General features: G+C 38.7%; 1 long non-coding RNA gene across 1 annotated transcript; it reads left to right on the top strand.

Moving 5' to 3' along the window:
• Nucleotides 1–5,012: 5,012 nt before the first annotated feature.
• Nucleotides 5,013–7,877, top strand: LOC137711969 (uncharacterized). Its single transcript, XR_011065175.1, has 3 exons — nt 5,013–5,257; nt 5,887–5,977; nt 7,607–7,877. It is a non-coding gene; the product is annotated as an uncharacterized lncRNA (long non-coding RNA).
• Nucleotides 7,878–8,261: the final 384 nt, after the last annotated feature.

Raw genomic sequence — 8,261 nt, 5'->3', positions numbered from 1 at the left:
GGGGCCCAAAGCAGACAATATCGTGCTACGGTGATGGAGCGGGCCCGGGAAGTGGTCCCCCTCGGGCCGGGATGTGACAATTTGGTATCAGAGCCTAACCCTGGTCGTGGTGTGCCAACGAGGACGTCGGGCCCTTAAGGGGGTGGATTGTAAGATCCCACATCACCCAGGGGAGTGATCCTTAAATGTATATTCCCATCTTTACGTAGCACGAGGCCTTTTGGGAGCTCACTAGCTTCGGGTTCCATGGGAACTCCGAAGTTAAGCTAGTAGCGCGCGAAAGCATTCCCAGGATGGGTGACCCATCGGGAAGTTCTCGTGTGAGTTCCCAGAAACAAAACTGTGAGGGCGTGGTCGGGGCTCGAAGCGGACAATATCGTGCTACGGTGGTGGAGCGGGCCCGGGAAGTGGTCCGCCCCGGGCTAGGATGTGACAATTTGGTATCAGAGCCTAACCCTGGCCTTGGTGTGCCGACAAGGACGTTGGGCCCCTAAGGGGGGGTGGATTGTGACATCCCACATCGCCCAAGGATGTGATCCTTATATGTATATTCCCATCCCTACCTAGCACGAGGCCTTTTGGGAGCTTACTGGCTTCGGGTTCCGTTGGAACTTCAAAGTTAAGCGAGTAGCCCCCGAGAACACTCCCATGATGGGTGACCCACTGGGAAGTTCTCGTGTGAGTTCCCAGAAACAAAACCGTAAGGGTGTACTGGGGGCCCAAAGCGAACAATATCGTGCTACGGTGGAGTCGGGCCCCGGAAGTGGTCCGGCCAGGGCCGGGATGTGACAATTAGGATTGTGACATCCCACATCGCCTAGGGGTGTGATCCTTATATGTATATTCTCATCCCTACCTAGCACGAAGCCTTTTGGGAGCTCACTGGCTTCAGGTTTCGTTAGAACTCCGAAGTTAAGCGAGTAGCGCGCGAGAGCACTCTCATGATGGGTGACCCACTGGGAAGTTCTCGTGTGAGTTCCCAGAAACAAAACCGTGAGGGTGTGTTGGGGGCCCAAAGCGGACAATATCGTACTACAGTGGAATCGGGCCCGAGAAGTAGTCCCGCCCGGGTCGGGATGTGACAATTTGGTATTAAAACCTAACCCTGGTCGTGGTGTGCCGACGAGGACGTCGGGCTCCTAAGGAGGGTGGATTGTGACATCCCACATCGCCCAGGGGTGTGATCCTTATATGTATATTCTCATCTCTACCTAGCACGAGGCCTTTTGGGAGCTCACTGGCTTGGGGTTCCATGGGAACTCCGAAGTTAAGCGAGTAGTGCACGAGAGCACTCCCAGAATGGGTGACCCATTGGGAAGTTCTCGTATGAGTTCCCAAAAACAAAACCGTAAGGGCATGGTCGGAGCCCAAAGCGGACAATATCATGCTACGGTGGTGGAGTGGGCCAGGGAAGTGATCCGTCCCTTGCTGGGACGTGACAATTTGGTTTCAGAGCCTAACCCTGGCCGTGGTGCGTCGACGAGGACGTCGGGCCCCTAAGGGGGGTGGATTGTGACATCCCACATCGCCCAAGGGAGTGATCCTTAAATGTATATTCTCATCTTTACCTAGCACGAGGTCTTTTGGGAGCTCACTGGCTTCGGGTTCCATAGGAACTCCGAAGTTAAGCAAGTAGCGTGCGAAAACATTCCCAAGATAGGTGACCCATCGGGAAGTTCTCGTGTGAGTTCCCAGAAACAAAACCGTGAGGGCGTGGTCGGAGCCCAAAGTGGACAATATCGTGCTACGGTGGTGGAGCGGGCCCGGAAAATGATCCCCCCGGACCAGGATGTGACACGCTCAACTATCGTATTGCATTTTTTAGAATCTTTCTTTTAAATAAAACCTTGCGTAAGACTATAATCTAAAAATAGTCTCTTGACTCAATATTCAGGTAAACATACCTTTAATCACTTCGTATGTTACTTATATTCTGAGGTTTTATTAAACTTTTTTTTTTCTTTCTAAAATAGTAAATATCCATGTGTTCACGTATGGTTATGTATTTAATTCTATTCTTCATTTAGGTACATTAATTTATTTAATATATTTCGGTACATGCATTTAACTTTTTGATGTATATTTCGGTACAGACATTTAGGTAAACCAATCAATTTTCATATATTTATGTATTTGCATTTTTTTTGTACCACTAATATTTTTTGAAATGTTTTCTCATTTATAATTAAAAGAAGTTAAACATATATAGTCTAAGTACTATAATCAATGTGTAATCTAACATCAAATTTTCTATTAATTTAACACTATTAACTTTGCATATACTAATTAAAAAACTAAAAAATAAAGAAAATAAAAACCATCACTCCATAACCAGGGGTGGGCATAAAAACTGCCGAACTGGAAAACTGAATCAAACCATGATAAAAAAGGGTAAAAAACTGCGTTGACTAGAAAAGTAAAAAACTGAAACAAAAATCGAACCAAACCGTCTCAAATTAGTTCTGGTTCCGAAGTGGAAATATTAAAAGCAAGAGAAACCAGACCGAACCACTTTTGAGATAAATAAGACATTTTTCCAAGAAGGCTGTGTGCATAAGCCCAATATTTTTCTTCACTTGTCTCCCCTCCTTTGTTGTTTGGGGCATTTTGATATAGATGCCTCAAATATGAATTTTTTTAATCAAACATCTATAACTTTTAAACTTTTGATCAAACATTCTTCTACTAATTTTTAATTAAAAATTATGATTTTTATTGTATTTAATTAACCAACTAGTTCAGAAAATAATATCACAAATATTCTAAAATCACCACAAACATCCTATCTTATCTTATCATAATTCGTTCAAAATGAATTTTTCTTATTCAAATAATTTGCTGTTTTAAATTCTAAAAACATATAAACATCCTATTAACATACAATTATGAAATATAACATGCACATACATTCACTAGTAGAAAAACATGTTTGCGCGACCGAAACTTGCGCGACGCATCAAATTTTGTCGCGCAAAGTCTGTTTGCGCGACGACAAAAACAAAACGTCACGCAAACGTCTTTTGCGCCACGCAAACGTAGGTGCACCTATGTCGCGCAAAATGGTTTTGTGCGACGTCGGCCTTTGTCACGCAACGTTTTGGCGCCAAACCAAGAAAGATTAACCATTTTTTCCCCAACTTTGCACGACGCAGGTACAACTGCGTCGCGCAAAGCTGTTTTGCGTGACGTAGGCGTCCATACGTCACGCAAAGATGTTTTGCGCGACGCAGTTGTCCCTACGTCGCGCAAAGTGTTTTTTTTTTTTTTTTTTTTTGTTCCTTTTCCTTTTCTTTTGGGGTTATTGCATTGCCTTTTTCTTTTGTGGTATCCACTTGTGTAAATGTTTTAAATTGACGATCGAATTAGTTCATTATATTCATATATGTTTAAAGAGTGTAGCTATAAAAAATTATCAAAATCGGAGTTAAAACTACCGTTAAATCGTGATTTTTTGTTTATATCCATCGAAAAGTTTTATATCGTTCCTTGATTTCTGCATGTTTGTTTTTTACAATTTTTGGCGTATGCGATCTCGAAGCATATGCAAACAAGTTTGATGGTTCGATTGTTGAAACTAGTTTCATAAAATGTGTATCCCATTAAAACAATAGATTCACTAACACTTGGAGTTTATTTGTACTTTCATTACGTATAACATAAGATTTTGTGGTATCCACTTGTGTAAATATTTTAAATTGACTATCAAATTAGTTCATTGTATTCATATAAGATCCAGGAGTGTAGCTGTAAAAAATCATCAAAATCGGAGTTAAAACTACCGTTAAATCGTGATTTTTCGTTTATAACCGTCGAAAAGTTTTGTCCTGTTACTCAACCTCTGAATGTTTTTTTTTTGCAATTTTTTGCGTATGTGATCTTGAAGCATATACAAATAAGTTTGACGGTTTGATGGTTGAAATTAGCTTCATAGAATCCGTATCCTATCAAAACGATAGATTCACTAACAATTAGAATTTATTTGTACTTTCATTAAGTATAACATAAAGAATATTTTAAATTGACGATCGAATTAGTTCATTGTATTTATATAGAATGAAGGAGTGTAGCTGTAAAAAATCATCAAAATCAGAGTTAAAACTACCGTTAAATCGTGAATTTTTGTTTATAACCATCGAAAAATTTTGTCCCGTTACTCGACCTTTGAATGTTTTTTTTTTGAGATTTTTTGCGTATGTGATCTTGAAGCATATACAAATAAGTTTGACGGTTGGATCGTTGAAATTAGTTTCATAGAATGTGTATCCCATCAAAACGATAGATTTACTAACACTTAGAGTTTATTTATACTTTCATTAGGTTTAACATAAAGATTTTGTGGTATCCACTTGTGTAAATATTCTAAATTGATGATCAAATTAGTTCATTGTATTCATATAGGATCAAAGAGTGTAGCTGTAAAAAAATCATCAAAATCGGAGTTAAAACTACCATTAAATCGTGATTTTTCATTTATAACAATCGCAAAGTTTTGTCCCGTTACTTGATCTCTGAATGTTTGTTTTTTGCAATTTTTGGCGTATGCGATCTCGAAGTATATACAAACAAGTTTGATGGTTGGATCGCTCAAACTAGTTTCGTACAATACCTATCCCATCAATTTCAATGGTGTGTGTATATATATATATATTAAGTAGATTTAAATTTATTTATTTTGTACGTATAACACTTAAGAAATTAAAAAATATGTATATATATATATTAAGTACCTTTAAATTTATTGTAGTTGTTATAAAAATATATTATCGTGGGTTTTATGTAAAAAAAATTGAATTTGAAAGTAGCAAAGTCACATTTTCAGTACATTTTATAATAATTAAAAAAAAAAAAAAAAAAAAACCTTGCGCGACGTCACTGTACAATCGTCGCGCAAAAACCCTTTGCGCGACGTCGAAAGGTAAATCTGCGTCACGCTATGTGTGATAATTTTGGCGGCACACTTGCTAAAAATAGGCGCTTTGTTTAAATTTTCGCTATCTGTGATAAACCTGAGCTCTCTCTTCTCACTCGGCCTCCCTCATCCTCTCACGCAGGTGATCAAATCACCCTCTCTCTCCCTCTCGCTCACTCAGTCTCCCTCATCCTCTCACACAGGTGAATCACCCTCTCTCTCCCTCTCGCTCACTCGGTCTCTCTCTTCCCTCTCACTCATATCGACTTCCGCCTCATCCTTCATCCTCATCCTTCATCCTCATCCTCTCCTCATCCTCTCCCGACTGCACAACAGGTATAGACCCAGGTCAGAATCAAGCTTAATTCTTTATTTTTCTTCTTTCTAAGTTCAGAATCAAGCTTTAATGCCTTAATTTGAAGATTTTGGTATTGTAATTAGACTCAATTTGGGAAATTAAATTAGAAATTGGGTTAGGAAAGTTAGGGTTTTAGTGTTAAATTGAATTTTAGGGTGGTGGGTTGGTCTGCTATGGTGTTAGTTTTCTGGTTTTTTTCTCTACTTCTTCACAAATTTCGTATTCTTACAAGTTCATATTTTTGGTGCTGAAAAAGTTTAGAGCTATTGAAATGTTACTACTTACAAGTTCATATTTTTGCACCAAATGGCAAAAATATCGGTTGAAACTGCGGGCGAAGAAATTGGTTCCTCAGTTCAATCGATAAAAATAGAAGACGCATAAAGGAAAAGAATGCAGGAGTGATTAAAGAACTTAACAACTAACGTGACCGCTTATGGACTCAAGTTCCAGTTAACACGATGATACGAAATACAGTGTCCTACTGTCACAAAAGAAACAAATGTATGTAGACAATTAGACATCTATGTTTGTTAGCTTTCCCAGTACTGGAAATCTGCTATGTTTCCATCATTTTGATTGCTATTCGCCTTTGGGATTTAACCTAGTTGCAACACAGGTATGTAAAGGCAAAGGAATGTAAAGAAGAACTTTCAGTGCAGGAATTTGCAGTTCGACTTGCAAAGCACTTCACATTGCTTTACCAGCAAGTATATACTATGTAATTTAAGCCTTTTTTTAAATTAAATTTCATTAGTTAATCCCATATTGTAGACGAAAAGGAAAAATGGACGATACTTTTACTATTGTCGCTGCTGAAACGATGGTTGTTGTTGTTATTCTTGGTCGGCTTCCTAGTCTTTGTTTTCTCATATAACTGGTCTTCCTTTGGTTAGAGGTGCATCTTCTTCTAATGGTTTACAGTGTATATGTTATTATCACTAATTGGTGGTACTCACTAAACCAGTTATGAATTTCTGGTCACTTTAACTAATCAAGCTTTCATCTGGACAGCTTAATGTTTTTACCCTTTCCCCGAAAGCATGACTCATGGAAATTCATTAATATTTCATTTGTAAAAGTTGGTTTCTTTTAAGTTTGATTGGTTGTCTTAAGTTTGGACTTTTTTTTGCTCTGTCTCTATCTATCTCAAGCGTGAACATGAACACCTGCCCTCTTTCCCATACACACACAGTTTCACACTTGGAATACTGCCTTGTTGGAACTGCAGCAACTTCTTCTAGCCATGTTTTATGCTTTTAGTATTTGCATAATCTAGAAAGAGAGTTGTCGTTTTGAAATATAAAGTTTGGACTTTTTTTTGCTCTGTCTCTCTCTATCTCAAGCGTGAACACGAACACCTGCCCTCTTTCCCATACACACACAGTTTCACACTTTGAATACTGCCTTGTTGGAACTGCAGTAACTTCTTCTAGCCATGTTTTATGCTTTTAGTATTTGCATAATCTAGAAAGAGAGTTGTCGTTTTGAAATATAAAGTTTGGACTTTTTTTTGTTGTCTCTCTCTATCTCAAGCATGAACACGAACACCTGCCCTATTTCCCATACACACACAGTTTCACACTTTGAATATTGCCTTGTTGGAACTGCAGCAACTTCTTCTGGCCATGTTTTATGCTTTTAGTATTTGCATAATCTAGAAAGAGAGTTGTCGTTTTGAAATATAAAAACGAATTAAAAAAAAAAAGAGAAAGCTTTCTTCTCTGCAACTTTAGTGTTAGAGTTATTGATCCAATAAGTTGTCAGATGTTCCTAATTGTTGTGAACGTGAGGCTTCATTTAGAAACATAAATGAATGGTTTGTGTAATTTAACTAAATGGTGACTCAAAAGAATCATTATTGAAAACATGATTGAGTTCAGAATATATATGCAATGGGGTTTATTGTTCTATGATTAAGGAATCACAGTCATCTCAGTACTAGGAACGTGATGCGAGCACATATGCAGGTGAACTATTTTAGCCAATAAGCTATACTTTGTTGTGAAGAACTTCAATTATAGGTATCATACTGTTATTCATGTTCACTGTTGTTTTATGTATGTAATCAAACTAGCTATGAATGTCTAGTTCTTTGGTCAACATATAAGTGTACAACAGACGAATCTCTAATTCAAAGGTAAAATTGTATAGGAGCATCCATGTCTGAGGTCACATGGTATATGGCTTAGATGAGCATTCCCTATATGGTATATTATATCATATATATTAACAGATAAGCAATTTACCTTGTCATAAAACCCACAACATTATCGGTTACATTTAAGAAAAATGTTGTAGGATTAATTTCTAATGTTATATTTTTATGGTTGAATAAGTGTATAGATGTCGCAGTTAATCACTCGTCGTCAGAATGTGACCAATGTGCCTTCCGCATTATCAGCATCTACTGCTCCAGCCGTGAGTGCTTCATTGATTAGGGAGCCTACACCCTTTGCTGAGGCCACTCCTACGGCGTCCCAGGTGCTCGTATCATTGACGTCATCAGTGTCGGTTGAGCAGCTCAGTGCACGGCGGCCGCCTCGCCCTGTCGATACCTAGTAGCTTGATGTATTAAACCTAGTTCACTTGTAGTTTTTTCTTTTTTGTTCGGATCTTGTATGTACATTTTCATATATTTTATAATTAAATACTTTTGCTTGGTTAATTAATTATTCTTTCGAATTTAATTACAATATTTATCAAAAATTTAAAATAAAAAAAAAAGTTTGACCAAAACTACTACCCACTTTGCGTGACCAATCACTTTGCACGACGCATGGATCTGTCGCGCAAACCCACTTTGCGTGACCCATGCCTACGTCGCGCAAAGTGGGTTTGCGCGACGGAGGTCATGCGTCGTGCAAAGAGGGTTTGCGCGACGCACGTCGTTGGTCGCGCAAACCCACTTTGCGCGACGCACGCCATGGGTTGTCGCGCAGACCCTAGCGTCTCAGACTTTGCGCGACGATTAACACGCGACGAAGGTTGCGT

Source organism: Pyrus communis, chromosome 13 (assembly GCF_963583255.1).
Source record: "Pyrus communis chromosome 13, drPyrComm1.1, whole genome shotgun sequence".
Taxonomy (NCBI): Eukaryota; Viridiplantae; Streptophyta; class Magnoliopsida; order Rosales; family Rosaceae; genus Pyrus; species Pyrus communis.
Note: the sequence above shows the minus strand (reverse complement) of the source record. Positions and strands in the feature narration are given on the sequence as shown.